Source organism: Pholcus phalangioides, unplaced genomic scaffold, assembly GCF_987345545.1.
Source record: "Pholcus phalangioides strain wild (caught in Gottingen) unplaced genomic scaffold, Ppha-v1.0 ptg000039l_1, whole genome shotgun sequence".
Taxonomy (NCBI): Eukaryota; Metazoa; Arthropoda; class Arachnida; order Araneae; family Pholcidae; genus Pholcus; species Pholcus phalangioides.
Window position 1 is genome coordinate 3,715,598 of NW_028301625.1, and position 25,530 is coordinate 3,741,127.

Below are 25,530 nucleotides of genomic sequence, written 5' to 3' on the forward strand. Positions count from 1 at the left end.
AATAATCAATTTTTTTTTTCAACCTTTAAAAAAAAAATTTCAAGGGTCATGGCCCTTCAAACTTAAAATTTTAAAACGCGCTCTCGATTCACGTGGTCTTTGAAACTTCATAAAATTTTCCGATTTTTTTTCAAAATCGAAACTTGAAATTGTCGTATCCCGCGGTGACTTGAGTTGAAGTTACCTTGCTTTACGAGAATTTTCGTATGTGTTTTCTCATCATTTGGAGATTTATACAGTAAGTACAGTATTTGTTTTGGGTTTGGTTTCGTTATCGTAATTATGTTCGTGATGTGAAACTTTCCGTACTTGAAAAGTAGTCATGATAATTTTTATAGACGTGAATATTTATAACCGTATGTGAGAGGTAGAGGTAACTAATTTTTTTTTTCCTTTTTTTAGTATTTTGCGTGAAAGTGTAAAATTTTTATGTAAAAGTATTTTTTGCATCAACTAGAAATATCAGTGATTCTTGCCGTAGAAAGGATTAAGATTTTGTAATTGAACTCAATGCTGAAAATGGGTTTTTGGCTATCTTGTAATAGTGAAACCTCGCTAAAACGGTACTCGATATGACGATAATCCCTCTACACGATGTTTTTTCTGAGCCCCAGAGTATCGTTGTATCGAGATTTCACCGTATTATGTTTTGTTTTGGCTCTCCTGTAATATTACTGTATGTTTTCTTGGCTTTCTAATGTTTTTTTGGCTCCCTTATAAAATCATGTTTTTGAACTTGGGTTCATCTAGCTGAGGTATGGAAATATATTTCGGGCTGATAGGGTGTGCACGAGGTCAGTGTCCAAAAAAAGCAATGCAAATTATCTGTGAGCTGACATTGCTCACAATTTATTTGTATCCACTTATATAATTGAGCAAGAAAATTTCTACAATGTTTACCTCTTTATTAGCTTTATAGCTCCTTAATTTAGCTCTTCTTTAGCTTTATAGATTCTTATTTTTGCTCTTTCTTAACTTTAACGCACCTTACATAAGCCCTTTATCAGCTATAAAGCTCCCTTTTAGTCCTCTTATAGTCTATGGAGATATTTACTCATAGCCGAAATGTGTTCAGCCCTCTGTATTTCGGATATCGGATTCTATAGTTACGGACTTGAGGTAAGTTTTCAAAGACAATTACGATAACAGTGATGATTTTTTTTAAATACTAGAACTAACATCACATAAGTGACCTCACTTTCGTTTTATATGGATCTAAGCCACGAGGTCGAGAAACTTCTTTGAACTTGACCGGTTATTGCAAAATCATAAAACGCGAAGAAAAAAAAAATTCAAGGGCGAGTGACTCGATTATAAAATGGTCAAGATCATAGGCAAGGTCCTCTTATCCCATACCACGTAATTGACCAGTTAAGTAAGAGACCAGAGAGAGAAATAAAAGAAAAAAATTCAAGTTATACGAATATTTTGTTGACCTAAATTCCACGAGGACGTGGCTAAAGATTCGTTATCCGTTCTTCAGCTGTTCATACAAAGAACACAGACATGTTCTTTTACAGTGTTAAAGTGCGATTCAAACGCACAATTTTCAGATACAGTATAAAACTCACGGCCACGAGTTTTTTTACACGAGTTAATTATTCTTGCATATAATCACTTTCTACTTAGTTAAGGAAAAATAAACCGTGTGTTCTGTTTGGGTTTTTCGTGATAGTCATCATTTTTAACCCACTAAACGAGAAACATACGAGATAATTTTTTTTTGTTGTTGTTGTTGTTTCTCGTACGTTTTTCGATCGATCGCAATCAGTCTTGTCAAACGATCATCACATGTGTCGTGATTGAATGATCGAAGTTCCACCTCATTTCAGGTGAATGAATTCAACTTTAGGAGAGAGACAGAAAAAAAAAAGTAAAGGGGGCCATAGATGTGTGTTCGATGGAATCATTCATTTCTGTCTCTTTTTCTGCGTATGTCCGTGGGATCCATTTTTTTGTTGTTGTTAGTGATTTATTTCGATTAAGTTGTTTCCACGATGTATGGTATGGAGTTTATGATTCCTTCCTGATTTCTGTCTAATGCTGCCTCTAGATTCGCTCTAGACTAGGTCATTGCCTCTCTCTACTGCACTATTTTCTTTTCTTTTCCCCCTTGAGTATTTATTATTTATTTATTTGGTTACGCTTGGCTCTAGGCTAAAAAGTGCATCTTTTTTTTTACCTTTTGGTGGTAGTAGTAATATGTGTGGCCCGTTTTCCATTTCGTTGGCTAACCACTGTAATTTCGGGAATTACAATATGTACGTATATGCATACGCAATGCAATTTCTCTTCTTCGTGTTCGTTTTTATCTCTTCCTTGATTTTTATCCGTTTCCTCAATTTTTTTTTCTTTAAATTATGTGTTTAAAGTTACAGAGAAGTTTTATGATTACATTTTTGGTTAATTTGGGTCTTATGGATCGAGTCCTGAGGTTTGTTATAACACATGCGTCTTCGACCTATTCGATCCAAAGCACCGTGGTGCTGGATTCTTGTACCCGATACTGTACTTGCGAGGTATCGATAGCTACACTAATTAAATAACATAAGTTTCACATTGCCCCAGAATTAATAAAATGCAGATGCTCTTCTGATAATGATGAATATAAATGGTATTTGTGACCGTCAAACCGAAAGATACCCAGGCCACATCGCCATATGGCAATATCGGCTCATTGTCCACGAAGTGGATACCTCTGGGTGTTTGTGACCCAAAAGGGTTGCCCCCCCCCCCCACCTTCCAGTAAAGAGGGACTTAAAATTGTAAAAAAGAAGAGAACAAAATTGTCGCCGCATCCACGATTTCCAGCTTGTCCGAGTATCGATCAATTACGACTTGCAACTTGTCTGAGCATCGGTCATCCACGATTTGTAACTTGTCCGAGCATCGGTCATCCACAATTTGTAACTTTTCTGAGCATCGTGGTCATCCACGGATCCCTTAGCAACTTATAGCGGACTCTGGGAGGTCCGCGGACCACATTCTGAAAGCCATTAGTCTAAAGCGCTAAATGTGTTATAGTCGTCACAAGAAGGGTGTAGACCAGTGTTTCTCAACCGCCGGGCCACGGCACAGTACAGTACCGGGCCCTGACCTCATTCATACCGGGCCGCGAATGATCAGCCGTTTCATTTCTCCTCATTCATATGCCGTTTATCTTGTGTTTGACTGGGCCTTCCACTCCCAAAAATGAATGAAACTGGGCCGTGGGCTTGCCAAGGTTGCGAACCACTGGTGTAGACCAGTGTTTCCTAAAGTGGGATAGAAGCTACGGGTATGACATAGGAGCCTATGAATTCTCTTGAGTTAAAGAGCGATGAGAGAAAAAACTTCTGAAGAAGGGCAATGGAACAAAAAGTTTGGGAAACTGGTCTAAAGTTTAGACCAGTTTTTCCCAACTTTTTTGTTCCATCGCCCCCTTCTGCAGAGAAATTTTTTCTTTCATCGTCCCCCAACTCAAGCGAACCCATAGGATCCTATGTTATATCCGTAGCTTCTGTCGCCCCGTTGGACCTATCCATCTCCCACCAGGGGGTGAAATTGCCCACTTTGGAAAACACTGGTTAGACTATAGATTTTCTATTGTTTTTTTTTTCTATGTGTTGTTATCAAATACTCACGACCCCTTATCAACCTCTTACTTAACCTCTGGGGTCCATGGGCCATTTTTTGAAAACCACAGTCTAAAGACGGAATTCGCTCGTCATATCCTTATTGAGAGAGAATCCTATTTACTCTAGTTCTGTACTCATGGGCCCATCTGGACACAGTCCGGGGCCTCATGAAAATAAGATCTAGTTAAAATTTTCGAAAGTGGGCATGTAAATTAGTAAGCCGAGGCCTTTAGCCAGGTAGGTGGCCTCAGAAAAACCACTCTACCTGGGGACCCAGGATGCTCATAAGAAAGCCTTGGCTGTACTTATGGCTGCTATAAAGAAAAAAAATGAATGTATGCAACTGAACTTCTCAAGTAGATATTCGAGACCACCCCTGGGTACCGAGTTAGCGCGCAATCATCGGGAAACATAGCAGTGAAGACGCATTTAACAGTTAAGGGGCACCTTAAGCTAGCTCCCGACTTGGGCAGGTTAAAAATACGCAGCCGCACTGGGCCGTAAAGTGTAATTTAAATAATACATTGACTGCGCATTTTATTTCAAACACTTAACAAATCCCTAGCTTAAAATTTTATCAGTTTATAGGTATGTCATATCTAAAATATGAGCCTCGAGCCTTATTAGTTCCTTTCCGGTCCAGATGCTTTATCGGCACTTCGTCAGTATAGTTCGTATTTTATAGTGCCTCACTCGCAATAAGGAAAGCCCCTGGAATTTGTCCTTTTGCAGTTTCTTGTATAGGTTATGAATTTTTTGCGGAAAATTCGCATTCGCAGGAATACAACAAGCTTTAGGCTATAGAGCCCGGTCAGTATCACCCTTGTATTCATTGCTTCATTCTAATTCTGGTTGGGTCTGGGTACATCTCAAAGAGATTCGGGGAGTATTATCAAATGATTTACCCTTTAAGTGGCATTGACGAGATATCTCGCCTCCTTAATAGTCTCTTATTTTATTGACAAGCCCATATATTTTATTAATTTGATTTCTCAATGGAACAATTTCTTGAAATTAGAAGAAATCCTACTTCATTAAAAAAGATATGGCATTTTATAGAGGGTTTAGTGTTCTGCTGTGTGGCTTAAAGGGTTAAAAAAAATCGGACGTTATGTCCGGTCAAGATTCAATACAATCGAAAATTCTTCGCCCAATTTAGCTTGTTGGAGGGGAAATATGTGCCCAAAAGGATTAAATTGTCTTATTTCTGACCAAACACAGTTCTCACGACAGTAATAAACGTCCTTGTCGGACAAACACGGCCAAAAACCGAAATTAATTGGTATAAAAAAATAGGAATCCGTTCATTACCGTAAATATAATGTGACTGAAGATCTCACGCTCTCTTAACCCACTGATACATACAACACCATTTTTGTTTCATTTTATTTATTCGATTGATTTATTTCTTTGTATAGGTGTTGGAGTTTCTTGTCGTCATCATCAACTAATCAATTTTTTTCACCCATTTTTTTTTTTTAATCGTCCCACGCGAACACGCCGTTTTATGCTATTTATTGGCGTTCGTCACAGGCCGATGCCTGTTTGACCACTGCTTGCTTGTTGGCTTGTTTATAATTGCCGTAAAAAATAAAAATGGCCGAAAGAGAGAAAAATAATAATAAAATAAATAAAATATACAGGGAAAGGAAAATAAAAGAAGTCAGCGACGACTCGAACATCGCTTTGGATGGGAAATGGAGTGTGACCTTATTTTCGGTAGAAAGGGCCATCGCCCTATTAGTCCGTTAAGAGAAAGCACAGGTTCAAGCCCCGTTACAAAACGTCTAACAACAACATCTCGACTTCTTATTTACTTATTCCTTCGTCTTAGAAGAAATTAAAATCGTATTGGAAAGAAGGAAAAAGTTCAAATATATTCAAATAAGATTAAGTACCCATTTTAACACGTGCGGTCTGGCCATACATCAGTATAAGAGCGATTAGTTTTTGCAATTTTTATTTAAAATTAAGTAATATTTAATAAAATTTCTATGGTTGATTCTAAAATTTTAAAGTGCGATACAAAAAAATATATCAGCAAAAAATACTAACACATTATAAAGTACAGTACTAAATTCGGGAAATGTAAAAATTAAAATTTTATTTGCCCTGTATCATTAACCCTCTGGATATTTGAATATACATGAGAGTATATATAAAAAAAACCCATTATACCAATTTCTTTTTTCAATTTTTTTCGGTGTTTTAGAAAATACATCTTTTACGCCGGGATTGCACTATAAATGTTTGATAAAATATCTTTTACAAAACTTGAAAAAAACAACCAATAATCGTTCTCAATGCATTTTTCAAGTTTTTTAAAAGAACTTTTACCAAACTTTTATAGTGTAATCTTGTCCTTAGTTGTCATTTCGTTTCGAAATACGGCCATATAAGTACTTTTTTACCCAGAAAGAATTGATTCCTTGTCAGTGCCGCTGAAATTTTACATGTTCGGAGGTTTTCAAATTTGAACTAAATTCAGGAAATTGGAAATAAAATTCTAGGTAACAACTATTCAACTTTGCTGAGCAAGATTTTATCTGTTTATAGATGATAAGTAAAATAAAGGAACTAAATATATTTACCCTTAATTGACTATTTTAACGAATTAAAAAAATCCACTCTTATTAATTAAATTGTTTTGTTGATGTATTGTTTCAATTATATATATTATAAAAAATATGCTAATATCACCAATTTGTATCCGTAATCGCTGAAGAAAAAATTTAATGGTTAAAATGAGATATGAGAAAATGTTAGCAAAAGATAGTAGCATTATAAAGTCTAATTCGGGAAAATACAAAAATTGAAATTTTATATGCCCTGTATAATTAAAAAAAATGTGTATTACTGTACTTTCGTGCGTTATATACAAAAAATAGGAATTTCTTGAAGCGGATTATGTCTCCGTCTCTCATCTGCAGCTTTTTTTTCCTCGATGAAATAGAAATAAATGTATTAAAAAATTAATTTTTTTTAAATTTATAATTGGAATGTAGATGGAGAAAAAAAATCTTTTCTACAAAAACTTGATAAACAACCCCTTCCATTCTTTAACACTTTAAGCGGCATTGACGAATATATCTCGCCTTCCTAAAAACCTCTTATTTTAGCATTGACAATCCCTGACATTTTGTAAAGTTGGTTTCTCTGTGGAAAACCTTTACCTAGACCCCTTACGTTGCACCTGCTTAAAATAAAAAAAAGGCCTATTTCATTTAAAAAAAATATACGGCATTTCATAAGGGGTTTAAGATTTCTACTATGCCGTGGAAAGTGTTAAGATTTCATCAAAGATGAATAAAATTTTTCACATGTGGATTATACGCCGCTCTCTGTGAACTATAATATATTTTTTCTCTAAGTAGTGAAATTTGCATCTACGGATTACACGCATGTAATTATGGTATTAAAATTTCTGTCTCTGATTAAAAATCCGCGAAGGTATTCAAATTTCTTGTTTTTTTTACATTTTTTTTCGTTCTCAAAAATTTTAAAACGCAAAAATTAGTAAAAATCAAAAAATTAAATCATCAGTATATAACAGTGATATTCACTCAAATGTTACGGAGTTCAAATGTTATCAGAATTTCTTTTAGTTACTAATTGATTTTTTTTTTTTTTGATTGAGTGCGTAAAATTTTTAATTTATAAATTTCCCTTAATTATCGTATTAATATAATAAATAATAAGCTCAATATTGAATTTTTTGCATATTTTAATGAAACTCCAGAATCAAACATAGAATTTTCATTTCTTTCGGACAGTCTCAGCGAAACTCTTCGCATATATACGTACTGTATGTTTCTCAAAAGTTCTTATATTTAGTAAGAATATCTACATACTCCCTACCAACAGTAAAGTAGGACACTGGTTGAATAATATTCTGCATAACGGTTCTAAAAAGTTCCCATTGTAACGTTTTTGTGTTGTTAGTTTTTCTTTTTTTTTTTTTCCTTTTTAACCACCCGCCATGATAATGGTGATGGTGATCATCATCATCACACAATGAAACAAACTTGTTTGGATGTATGTTAGAGAGCTTTTGTGCCGCATTATAAAATTGCGCATGGCGTTTATAGACAACACAAGAAAGAAGAGCGAAACGTCTTTATTTTGTTTGTTTTTTTTTTTCTTAATAAGTTACCTTCACAATAGCCGAAACTCGAGTTGGAATATATACTGTAGTGTCTTATAGATGCACGATCTCAATCTCAAGGATGGTTCATCGGCCCTTAAGGTTACTTGGGTTGGTCAAGAGTAGGTGGACACGCTTTTTTTTTTCTTTTCCCTGACCTTGTGGTCATTCTTTTGTTATTACCCGTGCATTGTATTCCTTGCGTGAAAGATCGATGCCGCCGATATATTTATTATTATTTTATTTCGCGAAAAGTAGGTGAGTAGGTGCTTCTTTTTCGGTTTTTTTTTCTTTTGCCTGATTTACGAAGCAGAAAAATATCGCGTAGGTGCCTAACCAAGGCACCTTTAAAGAGTATTTTTTTATGTATGTATAGTCCTTGAATAATTGTTTTTCCTCTTCTTTTTTTTTTTCTTTTTTAGGTATAGTGCCGAAGCTTTAATTACGGAATATTCGGGCGTTTCCCTTTCGTTCAAATTACCAATTTACTAATCAACATCTTTGTGGAGATTCTTTTCTTCGAATTTCTTCGACGGACAATTGTATTGTTGACTGTGCATTTCCAGTGTCGTCTATAACGCGTGTGACTTTCTTCATATATATAAGTGACAAAAAAAGAACATTTTAGTGACTGGACTGTGTTGCGTAGATGATCATCTAAAGACCTGGTAAGTCCGATTTTATTGTTATTATTACATTTGAAAAATTCATACATTTTACATTATTCTTAATGTTAAGGGGTGACATGTCCTCTGAGGCTTGAAAATGGCAATTTTTCAAAAATGACTTTAAAAAATATTTCATCTAACTGAAAATCAGATGCAAGAAATTTCGTATTAGTCGATTGATTGGCTCTCAAAATAAGAGAAAGAAGTAATGAATAAGTGACAAGTACAGAAAACTGGCTGAGTGAGAAGATACCGATGTTTCAGGAAAGAAAAATTCATCTCTGCCCTCACGGAGACTCGAACCCCGGTCTCTCGTTTGCCGGACGAGTGCTCTTAAAGTCATAGAGCACTCGTTCGGCAAACGAGAGACCGGAGTTCGAGTCCCCGTGAGGGCAGAGATGAATTTTCTTTTCCTGAAACATCAATATCTTCTCACTCAGCCAGTTTTACGTATCTATCATATTAACAAGAGAGAGAGAGAGAGAGAGTGTGTGACGTCTTTCGTCATAATAAGTGTTGACATATTCAAGAAATAAACTTTGAACGTGTTTTTTTAGATCGAATTTCTGAAGTTTTTACAGCTCATTTGCATGATTAAAAAAAATACTTCACCAAAAACTCTGAAATTTTGTAGAAATGTTTATTCGACATTGTTCGTAACATGAACCTCCGATTTAGAAATTGAATGATGGGGAGTCTTTTAAAAAATTGAATTCACACACACACGCGGAGACATTTTTGAAATTGATATCTTTTTTTTAACTTTAAAAATTCATCAAGTTCTAATGAATGGTCAGATGTCCAAGTTCGAGGTTTTATTCTACTCTAACACGTCTTATAAATATTCTTGCAAAATTTCAGAAATTTTTGTGCAGTTATTTTTTTTTTAATTGATAGAGGAATTTGACTAATAGTGGAATTGACTGCATGGCGTTCGTAAACTTGTAAATACCAGGCAAAAATTGGGAATTAGGAAAATTTAACTATAATTTTCACATTACTTATTACTGTTTTTCTAAGCACAAGAACTTTTGACGATGATAATACGTAATAATAACTAAACTTAATCTTTATTGCGCATCTCAGGCTGGAGCCTACAATGCAAGAAATTTGCCGAACAACTAGTCGTTTGGTCAACATAGACTTATAACCGGAAGTGAAAACATTACAAAAACTACTATTTATAATAGAAAAACTAATAAATTTGGAAATAAATCAAAAGAAATATCTTAAAAATAAAGTGACCCATCCCATGATTCACTTTTCTCGGCGGAGTGGGGGGGGGGGAAGCTGATATTTAATCGAAAGGGCTTCAAAAAACCTACATAATGTAGCAGGAGTCTTTAATTTCAGAAAAGACTGAGCCCCACCACTGAAAACGTTAAAAGAAACGCCTGCTGCCACGTTAAAGGAAACGCAACTATGAACGGTCTCAGTGGACATTAAAGAAATTTTGAATATATGCAGGGCTTGCTAAATCTCAGGCACCAGGTCACCATGGTGACTAAAGAATTGATATTGGTGCCTACATAAAATTTTCTTTGTGTAGTTGCTAAATTGGAGTCTGGAAACAACACAAAATATTCAAAATTCATATCAGCATATTTACCATTGTAAAGATTGTCACTATGCCCTGCAAATGTATTTGCCCAATAGAGACAAATTTTTTCTATTCTAGAACTTTTTTCCCTTTTATTAGTCTCTAAAACATCACTTTTTGGTGGTCCTCTTAGTTTTTCCTATATTTTCCAGATCATAATGCCTGGAATACAAAACTGCGAGGTTGTCTCATTTCTTTCAGTTTAAAATTCATTTTACGTGGTTAGCGATCGGTACCACTCACCAAGTTGCTGAAGATTAGTGCAAACTCTAGCGAGAAATTACTCTTTCAAACTTTTCTTCTTTTTTTTTTCTTGTGAAATGTCATGTCGGTTTGTGATATTTTCTTTGGCAACTTTCCCTTATTTCAGTTCACTTGCATAGAAAAGTTGTGTCTTCTCTAATAATAGTAACATATCCCAATGCGAGGAGAGAAACCTCAATTGTTGGCAGTGGATATAGAAGTGCAATCACATTAACTGCTGAATTGCGGTGTGAGGAAAAAAAATGCCAATCATTTTTTTTTTTCTAATTAAGTTCATAAACGAAGCCTTTTCCAGTCGGTGCAATTCTTACATTTATGGTCCGACCGCATAATTGATATCATGATGAAATCGAGAAAGTTTTAAGGAGAAAGGACTATGGGATCGTTCTCAGTCCGTGCGAAATTAGGAAAAAAAAAAACTAACCAGAGGTCATTGTTCAAAAACGATGTTTTTCCTCGACTTTTTCCATGCGTTTAATTCACTGCTTTCCAAGCGAATGATTTCCAACATCACAAGCAAAAAAAAACAAAACCAACCAGATCGTCATCATTTAAGCTAATGTTCCATCGTATAATTTGCAAAACTAATGGTTGGTACCGTTATGTATGAGCTCAAAACCATCACTCAAACCAAAAACGACCAATAACGAGAATAAAATATATATATATGTATTTTATAGATTTTTGCCGCAAAAGTTTGCGGTTTTTCCGGGGGGAATTGTACGTAAAAAGTAATAAAATATTCAAAAAAAATTTTTTGGAATGAATGTGATATGAGAAGAGCCTTTTTTGATTGGTTTCACACGTTCAACCAGACCAAAAAAAAAACAAACTTGCAAATTGATTATCGGCAATGCCTGTTATAATAAGATCTAAGTACATTGACTTTCTACGTGACTGTTGTTTTCTGCAATGATGATGATGTTGGAAATATATTGATTTGTCAACAGTGAATGACAAATCATTCATTCGGTTATCATTTTGTTCCCAGAGAGCGAGGAAGTTATTGATTCCTCTCGTCTCGATTTATTATTATTTTTGGTTGATTTTTAGATCGTCAGATACGCAGCGTACGGAAAAGCAACCCGGCGACCATTTATTTTTGTTTCCAATAAACAACGTGATTTTATTGAAGTTGCATATACGTAAAAATCACTTTTTTTTAAGGATCTCTTTCCGACTAAAATCAATGATAATAACATATAGCTTACTAATTGCAACATTCAGAGGAAACTCTCAAAACTCTTTCTCTCCATATGGATGTTGTTGAGACGTCTCATTTAAGACTATTCATTGAAACACTGCCCTATATATTTTATTCAAGCCAGAAAATGATGAATAGGGTTGATTAATCTTGTACCTTAGCGACTTTTGTGTAGTTTTTATATATATTTCTCTCGTCAATAACACATTTAATCCACTTGTTTTGCTAAAGACGTTCGTTTTATTTATTTTTTTATTATCGATATTTGACTAATGGGGAGGTCATCGATAGGTCAACGAGTTCGTTTTACACTCTCATTATCATTTTAGCATTCATAGCGTTCGTCCGTGCATTCTTTCATGTTCTTTTACTATATGGACGATGGTTTTTGTTTTTTGTTTTGAAAGCATCAGTGCGCTTAATCCTGGTGCTCTCTCACTCGCTGTTCTGGACACTATTTTTAGCTTAATCCAAGAGGATTGTGAGGTATCACGCATACTTTGGAGATGAGGAGGACTCGATAAAAGCCCTCGTTTTTGGTTTTTCTTTTCTTTTCTGTCTGCCTGTCTATGGCCGTCATCTTGCCCGTTAGAACGAACAGGCACCCATTGTCTTAGGATGTAAGAAATAAAACAAAAGAAAAAAAAAAGAAGGTGTTCGCTCATTACATATCTGGAAGGAAGCTGGACGTAGTTGTTGCTGCTGCTCGTAGCTTTCATTCTTATTTCTACCTTCAGTTTTTACCATGAGAAACTAAAGGGGGGAATGTGTTCATTGGTTGTTGGAGTGAGTGTGTTATAGTGGATGTAGGTCAATCGAGTGATTCTCTGTGTGGTGTGTGTGTGCCAACCTAGAGTGTGTTGTGCATCGCAGGAAATCAAGGTCACGCACGGAGCTAAACTCGCCAACAAACAACACTAAAAAAGAAACAGGTCCGGTGCATGTTCCCACCTTACCTGTCCATTTCACATGAACCGTGCTTCAATTTATTAGTACATCATGCGTATATAGGCTTTATTTCTATTTCATCTCGTCCACCGCCCCCATTGAGTTGAAGCCCAAGTTATAGCCTCCATCAACCAATCATTTGAGTACTAAATGGAAAAGAAGTAAAAAAGGTCTATCGCCAACTATTTCGTGTGTTTGTTAAAGATACCGAAAACTAGAGCTCAGCACAGCAAGTGAAACAAGGCTAGCGACCTTAAGATTGCGTATTTAGGCCTATTCCAGTGACTTTTGAGAATGTGTAATTGATTAAGAAAGAAAAATTCCTTAAAACAAAATCGAGTTTCGTTGCGTATAATTTTTTTTATAATTAAAATCGTAGAGTTATTAAATTTGTTTTAAAATTCCATATTATTGTGTTTACATATACGTCAACAGACATATGAATATTTCAAATCAAATCAAATTTATTCATTTTCAACATAGAGATTTATATTTCTATAATAAAATTAAAATTTTGAAATAGACCTCTCTCAATGGAACCTCTTTAAGAGGGCTACCGTTCCTTAAATAGAAGTGAACTAATACTTTGTTATGAACGCTCTATATTAAAATTACATTACTCTATATTAAAATATTAATATTGCGAAAGCTCTCTCTCAAAAGCCGCCTCTATGAAAAAAAAGACAATTTCAATATTTTTTCTTATATGGAAACATTTTGTACATTTTAGTTCACCTCTTTAAAAGGCCGGTTTTCTGAGGAATGGATGGTGGCCCTTTCCAAGGGGTTTAACTGTATAAGGTAGCGTTCTCAAACTTTTCTCACCCGCGGCTTCCTTGCTGAATTCATATTTCATTTCCGGCTCCCTAGAATAGTTTAGTAGATATTTTCACACTTATAAAGGAACCACTTCAAAGCATTAATAGGCACACCAATCAATATCTCTAGCTCGGCGTGACGCCCCTAACAAAAATTGGCGGTGCCCTTAGGAGCCGCGACGCACACTTTGAGAACCGATGGTGTAGGGTAAAAACCCCGGACTGGAAATTTTTTTTTCATTCAGAGGGGGTTTTCCTTGTATTTCTATCAAATACATGCCAGGATATGCTCAATCGAAAATTGATTTCATTTAGCAATTTTAGCATGTTTCTCTATCATCTTTATATCTCTCTATCTCATCTTTTTCTTACATATAATTCAAAAGTTCTCATGTAAGCAAGGCCAACGTCTATAAAGTAGAAATCTCCCCACATGGGTAATTATTTCTGGTACTGGATACCCCCACATATTAATTCACCTCTCCGAAAGTCCGGTTTTCTGAAGAATGACACTTTTAAGGAGGTTTAACTATATACCGTATACATTATATATAAACGGGAAAATTCTAGGCCAGAAAAAAATTGACCATGTGGCCCTTCAAAGGAGGTTATTCTGTAATTTTGTCAAATATACGCCAAGATATTATCAATCAACAACTAATTCCATTCAGTAATTTTGGCATGTTTCTCAAAGAGACTTTCTTCTCATTGTATATAATTCAAAAATTCTCATGTAATAAGAAAACGCTCACAAGAGAAGCAATACGGCCTATATTTTGATTATTATAACGGCAAGAATAAATTCTAATTCTTGGATTAGCCACAGAAATATATATTGAATCTCACTTATAATGTTTTTCAAAAAACCGTCATAAAAAAACGTTGCAAGCGGGAAAACGCTTTAAACGGGAAATCTCAGTGAGTATTAGTAAGAGTTGGGACCACAAAAATAAGTCTTACCAAGCGGGGAAACTTTCGAAGTGGGAACATTATAAGCGGGATCCACTGTACATACTTTACTTTTTTCCACAACTTAAGATCGTAAGACTAATTTTTTTTTTTTTTTTTTTGTGGAATCATTCCACAAACATTACCTCAATACATTCACCTCTCCGAAGTTCCGGTTTCCTGAGGAATGGAGGTTGGTCCTGTCAAAGAAGTTTAACTGCATAGATCATCGTTTCTCGACTTTTCTGAACCCAAAGACCTGTAAAATTCGACGGACCGCTTACCATACGTGTCCTTTTATTTGGACCTATGCGAATATAATATCCGTACTTTGAAAAAATTTTAGAAATTAGAATTCAATTTTTTCCAAGTCTGCTTGCGTACTACAGTACCTATCCCATCTTCACGGACGACAAGTCGAGAAACATTGATATAGAAAAAATTCTGAAGCAGGTAAAAATTGACCCTATAAAGAGGTGGCCCTTCAGAGAGGTTTCTCCGTTGTTCTATCAAATATACGCCAGGATATGCTCAATCAAAAATTGATTTCATTCAGTAATTTAATGTTTGTTTTATGTTAGCCTAAATAAGAAAACTATTACAAGGTAGCCATGGCCTATATTTTTATTTTTATAACGGCAAGAATGAACTCTAAGATTTAGTCGCAGAGATGCATAGGCCTACTTTGTTTCTTTCATAGGGCCAATTTTTTCTGGTGCGGAATTATATTCCCCACACATTACCTCAATACATTCACTTCTCCGAAGGGCCGTTTTTCTGTAGAATAGAGTGGTCTTTTCAAAGAGGTTTAAAAAACTGTATAAAGCAGTATTTCTCGAAGTCTCTAAACCCAAGGACCAGTAAAATGTCCGAAAAAATTCTACGGACCACTAACTTACTAAAAACGTTGTTTTATTTGGAACTGCGAATATACGGGGCAGTAGCGTGCCTTCTTGAGACCCCTTGAAAGGGTTTATTAGTGTGCAAAATAAATGTATAGTTTTTGTGGAGGCCCCCCACCAGGCTCGGAGCTAGTCTAGTTGAGGGCCTGAGAATATAATATTCATGTCGTACAATTTTAAAAAATTTATTAATTGGAATTGAATTTTGGGGTCTTCTTCAAGGACCACAGGTTGAGAAACACACTTGGAGGAAAAATACCAAATCAGAGATAGATAAAAGTATACCCTATAAAAAGGTGACCCTTCAGAGACGTTTTTCCGTTCTTCTAATAAATATAAGCTCAATCGAAAATAATCCCATTCAGAGAATTTTAACGTGTTTCTCAAAGAAACTTTCTCTTACGCTTAATTCAAAAATTCTCATGCACGTAAAACAACTATTACAAGATAGTAATGGCCTACATTTTGATGTTTATAACGGCAGGAACGAACTCTGATTCTTATATTAAGCACAGAGATACATGCTTTGTATCTTTTAGAAATTAAATCATAGAAGCAAAACTTTTTTTTTTGGTACGGAATTATATTGCATGCATTACCACAAAATATTGAAATCTCCGAATACCAGTTTTCTGAGAAATAGAGGGTGGCCATTTCAAAGATATTTAACTGCATGGAGCAGTGTTTTTCAACCTTTCTGAGCCCAAGTATCAGTAAAACGTCTGAAGAAAATTTGACGGACCACCAACTTACCATACATCCATACCATACCATCTTTTATTTGGTAAAATACCGAACTAGATAAAAATTGACCCTATAAGGAGAGGTGGCCTTTCAGAGGGATTTTTCCGTTATTCTATTAAATATAAGCCCAATCAAAAATCAATCCCATTCAGTTATTTTAGCATGTTTTCTCTACGAGACTTTCTCTTATACATAATTCAGAAAATTCTCATGTAAGTACGAAAACTATTACAAGATGGCAATGGCCTACATTTTGGCTTGTATAACGGCAAGAAAGAATTCTAATTCTCGGATTTGGCCTCAAAGATACATACCTTTTTTTTTTCTTCTTCTCAGAAGTGAAACCATGGGCAATAGATGTGCTCCAAAACTTTTAATTCATGACCCTACAGTTCCGGGTGGCGATGATGTCGTCAATGGCCCCCATAGTAGTTATTAGAAAAAACGGACTTTTCATTTCTCTATTGGTATGATGATGATGAAGAAGGAGGCAAAGTCATGAAAAGGCCCCAAGGGGGTAAAAAACTTTCTTGTTCTACTTCCTGAAGAAAAGAAATACAACAGGAGTGAGTACATACAGGAAAAAAAAAAGAAGTCGGACCAAAAAGCACCAAAAAACTCTCTATATAACAACATCATCATGAACAACTCGGCAGGGTCAGTGTCCACTGGAGGTCAGAGACATCGTTAATGGTAGTGGCCTCGATCCTGCTGGAAACCGGGTTAGGGTCTGGTGCCTTCTCCAGAGCAAGTCCTGATGTGGGCCAAATCAAGCACGAAATGATTCTCTGTGGCTCACTCTCAAAGGGATATATCATAAAAAGTGAATAACCTCTTTCAGCTTCCCCGATGCTTTTTCTTTTGCTTATTTTTGCTGTTTTGTTTCTTTTTCTGCCCCTAAACAACCCAATGCCCAGCTTTTTTGAATGAACCGATGCAATATGCGCTGTGCGGGTGGATACATATAACACACATCCCGATTGTTAAAGAAAATTGTTTCAACAAAATAAAAAACATTATCATCATTATTTTTCTGCTCTTAATTCTATTTTCTTCGAATTGTTCTGCTGAACTCGAGGATTGTCCTTTTTTTTTTTAACGATCTCGTTTTATATTGATTATAAAATAATTAACGTTTGAAATGAAAAATAATAACAAAGATCATTAGAATCAATGATTATCGAGAAATGGAAATGTTTTATATTCGGGTTGTTTTTACCTTCTCTTATGGAATTTATGGAGATAAGTAGAACATCGAAATATTTTTAATTAATTACTTAGTTTTCGGTGTCTTGTAAATAGAGAGAAAGTGAATTTTTATTCATTTTTCTTTCAATTTTTTCTTTGAGATAAGTCTTATTAGGCAAACAAAATTTAAAATCGAAGGATGTATAGCCTAAATATAGCGGGTAGGACTCCATCCGGGGCTTTTAGAATTTAAGGGAACGGTTTATGTTTTAATCATTTTGATAAATCGGTACTGTCGTTAAAAACGGGTACCGATTGTGAATGCCATTGGGACTCGTATTGACTCTCGAAATGTTAGACAATGGTCTATCTCCAAGGAACGTGACAACATTACGTAATAATACTTGTTGAAGCTGATTTGCAGCTACTTCAGTTATTTATGCCAACAGATCCGAAAGCTTTTACATCAATTAAACCAAAAAAACCGAGGGATGCGGCTAATAATTACACAATAATGCTTGACAAAGTTGTAACCTAATTTATTCATTTATGCCAAGATTGACAGCTTTTACACCAGTTTAACCATTTCCGGATGTATTTGAAACTTGTATTGAGGCTCGAAATGTTAGGCATTGATGACTTAACGGTCTATAACGAAGGCTAAAATCATGCAATAATACTTCTTGAAGCCAATTTACGGCCGATATAGTCATTTATACCGATATTCGAGAGCTTCTAGACCAGTGGTTCCCATCCTTTATGAGTGCGCATGTGGGATTTTTCACTAGGATGATGGGCATAGACGTCCAAATTTTATTGACGTAATTAACTGCATTTAACATAGCAACTTTTTAGTTGCTCTTGTGTGCCACGGAAAACCAAGGAGGGCGCCATGGTGCTAGCTGCACAGGTTGGAGGCTACAGTTTTAAACTATCTAATCGGACACTGAGATCAGCTAGAGATGTGTGGAAGCGGCAGTGCCGTCTTAACACATGAGCCCACCCACTTTTGAGGCCCGGGCCCTCAAAAAAAGAATGTCCTCAGAAAAATAGTAGTTGAATTTTTCGAGAATTTTCTAGGTAAGGCCTCAGAAAAATGATGCTCTTAAGACAGCCCTGGGAAGTAGTACTTTACCTGCAGCGAGATTATTCTCCAGGTTATAGTTCCTAAAATTTTTTGTTTCATCGCCCCCTTCTTCAGCAATTTTTTCCTCTTCTCGCCCCTCCAACTCAAGCGAACCCATAGGATCCTATGTTTTACCAGTAGCTTCTATCGCCCCTTCCATCGCTCCCTAGAGGCTGATATTGCCCATTTTGGGAAACAGTGGCCTAGGTCAAAGGTGCTCAACCTTTATGAGAATGCGGGGCACTTCATTGGTTTAAAAACGTGTTTCGGGCCACTTAAGTGATCTGTAAACATACTGCGGACAACTTGAGTGATCTGTAAATGTGCTGCAGATAACTTGAGTGATCTGTAACTGTGCCGCAATTCACCTGAGTGATCTGAAAGTGATTGTGCTGCGGACCGCTTAATTCATGTGAAAATGTGTCATGGGCCGCTTAATTCCTGTGGAACTGCACCACGGACCGCTTGAGTGATCTAAAACGGTGCCTTAGGTAAATTGAGTGATGTAGAGCTAACTGCATCACTGGCCTCTTAAGTGCTCCGGAACTGTGTCGCGAGTCACTTAAGTGATCTTTAAATATACCACAGGTCACTTAATTGATGTGGAACTGCACCGTGGGTCAGGTCACTTAAATGATCTGTAAATGTTCCGCGGGTCACTTAAGCGCTCTGGAACTGTGCCGCGGGTCGCTCGATTGATCTGTATGTTGCGGACACCTTAAGTGACCTGGAAATAATTCATTTTTAAAAATTAGGTTTGAGGTCACGGGCCACATCACATTAAACGGAGGGCCACATTTGGGTCTCGGGACAGGGGTTGAGCATGTACGGTCTAGGCCAACTACAGATACATTCCAAAAAAAAAATAATAATAAATAAAACACTTTTTGTGTTAATTTCACAAAACACTTTATGGCTTTTAGAGAGTCGCAGGACGTGGTACACACTTTTACCGTCGAGTATTATAATACAATACACGGCGTTGGTGGTACATATAAGAGCGAACACAACGTACTGACATCAACACAGTAATAAACGAGAAGAAAAGAGAGAAAGAGTTAAGTTGTCATTGGCCCCTTTTATGTAAAAAAAAAAATTCCTGAGTGAAATATATGGGGTGTAGTATTAACTACGTATTGTTATTTGTCTCCCGAAGATCTTGCAGTATTCGGCAACAACGAAACAGAAGCCGGCGCCTGTGTTTGCTTCTTTACAAATGTATAGAGACCATAAAAAATCGAATTTAAATCTTTTTTAAAAGGTGCTGTCAACAACAATAATCATCGGCACCCTAACAATCTCTCCCGTGTGTTTTCTCTCTCTCTTGCAAGTGAAACATTGTCTACCCCCACAACAATAAAAGGGTTAAAAAAAGACAGGAAAAAAAGCAACTTTAAAAAGAGGGCAACGAAGGATTAGGTTATTGTTCGGAGATATTCAGCAGGACAGGTGGACCACACACCTCGAATCTTTTTAACGCTCAAAGAAATGAAATAAAAAAAAAAGCGGCAAAACGTTTAGCCTTTCTTGAAAAAACGTCCATCGTTTTCTTTCCATCAACGGAGACGGAACAATGAAAACGCAACATGTTTTATAGGACATTTCGGAACATCGCAAATCTATTGACAGAACATCCAGGGTAAAAAGCAAATCAATGCCCGAATTTCATCCATTCCCCCGATTATTGTTCGGTCGTGGGGGCTGAATGACGGTGATTTTCTATCCTGTCGCTGAACTCGAAACTTATTTAATTCATCAAACCACCAATTAAATAATGTAACAGGTATCGCGTATAAATTGAAGTCAAACTCGGTTATAGCGATATTGAGGATTCCTCGAAATTTTGTCGTTATTACCGAGGTTGACGTTTCCGAGATCCTTTTTTTGACAAAAAAAGTTATAATCAGATGCGATCAAATAGCCGACTCTGCATGTAGTTGTTATTTCATTATGACTGGACGACCATGTTTCATTGAGGAAAAATACGGGAAATTGGGATATAAAATACGGGATATTGTAAATTCTTTCCGAAAATGTGAATTTTCGGAATAATTAACCCTTAGCAAGAAATATTGTAAGACAGCAAGTCTGCTAAAATTCATTTTACGGAAGGAAAAAATGAACTTGGAAAATTTGTGAGATAAATAGTAGTAGTGAAATCATTTCATTACTACTCATAGTCATATTCATTACAACAGAATTTAAAAATTATGCAAATTCCCTTCACCTCTGATTCTAGCAAAGGTTAGAAATTCAAATAAGCTTCTTTAAAAAAAAACGGGATATTTTCATAGTATAAAATCGGGAAGAGCAAAATACGTGAATGTTCCGTATACGGACATGTCAAAAAGTAAGTCGGAGGGTAACAAATGTAATAAATATAATTTTTATCGTTAGGCATGATAGAACAACAGACAAGTCTTGCCTCAATGTGCTGAGCTAAATTGTAAGAATTTTTTTTTTTTGAAAATGCCATAAAAACGGGGGAAACCGGCAAAAAATTTTCGTTATATCCGAGGTCATTGCATTTTCATCGACGTTATAGGCAAGATTGGTTAACATTATTCTCTATGGGAATCAGTCAGAACCGTGAATTATTGACGTTATAATCGAGGTCGTTATAACTGATTTTGACTTTGCAGTAATACCCCCTGACTTTCGCTAACCCGAGTTGCATGATTTTGGAGTGTTATGCGATTTTCTGCGAAAAATGCACATTTCTGAAATTCAATCTTAGTCACGGTAATATTACTGAGATAGTAGAGATTATAATTATTAAGTGATAATCAAGTAAAGAATCGTTTTGTTCGATCAGAACGTAATATGTGATGAAACTATACTGATTTTCGAGCGGCTACAGTACATAGAGATGAAAAATTTTGCCGGAATATAGAATCCTAAGTTTTTACAAAGGTCACAATTTCGTACCCGAAATCCAACGCAAGTTTGAAAAATAATTTGTTTAATGTGATGCTCTTTGATGACAATGCATCTGGTCTGTAACTTTCAATTAACTTCAGATTACGGCTGAAAGTTGTTTTCTTGCCTTCAAACACGAGCAACTCATTTCTTTCGATGGACCAATGCGTCATTAACCCTTTAATTGGCGAGCATTGGAATATCCAGAGAAGAAAAATTTGGGGGGGGGGGGTTATATTAAACAAATTAGGTACCCTGATTACTATTACATGACAAAAAAATTTATTGTCAATATTTGAAAAAATATGGGATGTTGCACTTCAGGGAACACTCTGTATTTATATGATTTACATAGATTTGAATAGTTTAAGAATATCATTTATTGTTTTCCAAATTACTTTTCTATGATTATTGAAGAATGCACAGTGATATGTTTCTTCCACACATGGTATTTTCCTCCAAAATGCAAGGGCCAAAAATCGTTCTAACTTGGCTTGTCAAGAAATAGGAGACGTGTGTACCTTTGAGCTACTCTGCTGGTAATTATGGAAACTTCATGAACAGCTCACAAGTAAAAATCGAATATTTAGGAGTTGCATAGGAGCATCAATGCCGAAACGCGCTCAAAATATATACAGTCGATCCCACTTATAACATTCCCCCCTTAGAATGTTTTCCCGCTTAGTACGACTTAATTTCATAGTCCCAATTCTAACAAATTATCATTAAAATTTCCCGTTTAAAGCGTTTTCCCGCGTAGAACTTTTTTTTTTAATGACGGTATTTTGAAAAACGTTATAAACGGGATCCACTGTAATGTCTTCATTTTAAAAATATGAGAAACTCGTGTTGTGCTTGAGATCAACACTGCCAAATAAAGGGTTAAAACATTCACAGCGTTTAACTTATGACTTTCATGTGCACAGATTTGAGGATGCAACGAAGTTTATTAAAATTTGCAATCATATTCAAAAATGCAAAACTGCTCATCAGCAGTTTTAGTAAATTTGTCATAAATAGCATTTTTTAGTTACATACATTTACTTCATATCTAATATTGCAATGTCCAGTATGTTCTTCGATTAGATATGGTTATCCTAAGTAATGAAGGTCCAATTTATATTTGAATCCATAAGAATATTACTAATATCAATAAAAAGAATTTGCATTTAGTTATAGAATTAAAATACAGTAGTCTCGAAAATCCGAGCCTCTGAAAGTTCGAGTTTCCGGATAACCGGAGGCACCGAAAATTTTCGAATTTCCTTCTGGAGAGACGCCCTTTCTCTCTTTTCCTACAAGAACCCAACATCTTTATTTTTCCCCCAGAAATACTACGTAACACGTGCGTATTGCACAGTAATTTTCAGTTTGAAAGGGACTAGACAGCTCCCAGCCCTATACTGTAATGGGTGAACTAGTGTAATAAAATATTAGTTATATTACTCCCTTGAATGGGCGTAGACCATGTTAACTTTCGGGGGTCGCTGAGAAGCAAGTTTGACCGTTTTCTTCGTAATGATGGACAATGGCATTGTCTCCTAATTGCTTGTGTAAAAGTCATTGGAAAGTCAGTTGAAAGCTATCTGTGTCTCAATGTCGTTCACCATCAATCCCATCCCCAACTCACTCTCTCATCTTCGCGCCCTTTTCACGTTCTTCATTTTTTGAAACTTGAAACATATCGCATGGCATCTATATCTTTATTCAAGAATAAAAAATACAGTAAGTATACTAGTACTGCTTTTGCTTGTCTTTTCAAGTAAAACCAACATTTAAGGTATCTGACTACCCTTCTTGTCACTTTTCAATAAAATGGTACTGGGGTGAAATTTAATAACATTTTTTGACAAAAAGTGTCCCAAAATGATGAAAACAATAATACATTTTTGACTAAACATGTCATTTTCTATGAAAAAGTCATTTTTATGCCAAATTTTAAGCAAAAATCTATGAATGGAATATTTTTTTATTTTCACAGTACATTTAGCTAGTAATGGTGCAGGTTATGAGCTAAAATTTAAAGGATTGTATGATACGCTCACACGTTACACTCAAATCTGTTAATGTAAACGTGAATTTTTCCACATTTCGTCTATAAAACACTGTAATTAGACAAATATATGCGATTGATCTTAGATTTTAGTTCATACCCTCGGAAATATATATAAAAATATCATTAAAATTTCGTAATGATACAATGAATAGAATTTTAGAAAAATCGTATTTCAAACGCAAGTAAAATGTCAAAAATGGCATTCTTCGTTAAACACGTTTAAAGTTTTTATTCACGGATTAATTGTATGTGAAAACGTAACACTAAAGTGAACGTAACTTCGATTCTTAGTGTTATATAAATAAAACAAGGCATGTTTTGGAATCACAAAGAATAGGGCTTTTATTAAAAAAAAACAAAAATCGATGTTTCTTCCAAAGTGACGTTTTCAACATAGTCGGATACCTTAAAGCATTTTTTTAAATTGTTTTTTGGTTAGTTCGAGTACTTCGATAATCCGAGGTGGCCTCGGTCCATTCCACCTCGAATTATCGAGACACTACTGTAATCAAGTCTGCCTTGCGCACCACCTTTACCATCGTTGCGGACCATAGGTTGAGAAACTCTACTGTATACTGTTTCGCTACACGTTTCTTGACCATCCTTTTTTCTGTCCATGACATCATCACTTTGAGGTAATAATCCTTCACGTCCGAGAAAAGCTGACAGCATCTCTAGTCAACAAGTCACCACTGTTGTCAGTCACTGGCGTTAAGAAACGAGAAAGAGATCTCTAGAAGGATCCAGATCGCATGAATGGTTGGTGTTGAGGGAAGTGCTCAACCGAAACATCAAGGAAAAGGACGGACCACGAAAGAACCGTATAGTACACACACACACACATACTAAAGTTGGATGCTTCATCAGTTCTACTGTGCTATGTCCATAGGTTCGTTGACTGCAAACTGAATCCAAAGACGGAAGAAGGAAAACTTGACAACAAAAGGAAAAAAGAAAAAGACATTTTTTTTTTCTTATACCAATTGCACCATACCATATCCTCACATACGTAAAGAAGAACTCCTTTAAGTTGTTTCGTGGAAAAAGAAAAAACAAAACGAAAATTATTTCACTATTGGTGTGTATTAACGAAAATTTTCGTTATGTTGGTCGTTGATTATGGCCGCTATAGTTTTTCCTCAATTTCACTATCTTGTTTGTTTTGAAAATGAGATTAATGGAGTCTCAAAAACTCACTTTCTATTTGATTCTTTCTTCTTGTTTTCCTGTTGGAAAAGAAAAACTATAGCTTCACGCATTTTTTTGGTTTTTGTTTTTACACTTGAGGGTATGGCCTAATGAAATACGCGTGTATGTATGTATTTTTTCCCGTTACCCTTAACAAGTTCATCATATGAGAGAAGAAAAGAAAAAAAAGAAACTCTTACTCACACATTATAATCTGCCTTGAAGCGTTTTGTCTTCGCGAACGGGATTCCGAGCGGCGGAAACTTTCTTGTGTTGTCTTGTCTTTCATGCCAATGGCTAATGTTTCCCACGTTTCCTTCTCTACGTGGTATTGGTATCACTTTTCTCTTTCGGAAAATCTTAATCTAAATATTTTCCTTCCTCTTGTTAATCATTTTTTTTTTTCATTTTAAATCAGACTAATTGCCTTAAAGCGGCGTTTCTCAACCTGTGGTCCGCGAAGACGGCATAGGTGGTTAGCAGGCAGACGATGAAATTATTCACCCGTTGTAATTGATATTGGCGATATTCTATGTGGGTTCAAATAAAATTATACCTTCATACTCAGGTACACCATACATCATAGAGGAGAATGCAGGAAATTGCGATCTTAAATACGGGATATATCACTAAATTTATTGCTTTAAATTCAATTTGCTTATTACTGCTAAAATTGCTAAAGGGTGTGTAAATGAAGGGCTGCTACTAACCGCAGTTAACAAAAATGTATAGTATTTCACGAAAAAAGTATTCAAATGATCGGCCGTATTTCATTTAGAAAAATACGGTAAACTGGAATCTTAAAGATGGGATTTTTTAAATAATAATCCGTAAAATACGGACATTGTCAAAAGTAGGTACAATGACAGATCGTAATTAAAATTGTGTTAAACCTGACACATATGTGAGATGAATATTTATAATTTTGGCCCTAATTATTATAACATAATTTATGAAATAATTACTGTATATTATGAAAACGCTGTGTTTTACGTAATACGGGACGCAAGAGGGTCATCAAATCCTTTCAGACATTTTACCGGTCCTTGTTTTCAGAAAGGTTGAGAAACACTGCCTTAAATCAAGTGTGCTAAACCTTCAGAAGAGTGCGGGGCACCTCACTGATTTGTCCCGGGTCACTTAAGTGATTTGAAAATATGCCCCCGCATCACTCAAGTGATATGTGAATATTCCGT

At 35.6% G+C, this 25,530-nt stretch overlaps 1 protein-coding gene across 4 annotated transcripts in view; it reads left to right on the top strand.

The window, feature by feature from the left end:
- The window catches only part of LOC149065464 (myocyte-specific enhancer factor 2-like), a 210,656-nt gene that overhangs the window by 134,742 nt on the left and 50,384 nt on the right, over positions 1–25,530 (top strand). For all 4 annotated transcript variants that reach the window (XM_089253485.1, XM_089253486.1, XM_089253484.1 and 1 more), the window contains one exon: positions 8,184–8,429. The gene's annotated coding sequence lies outside the window, so the exon portion shown is untranslated. The remainder of the gene's footprint in view (positions 1–8,183; positions 8,430–25,530) is intronic.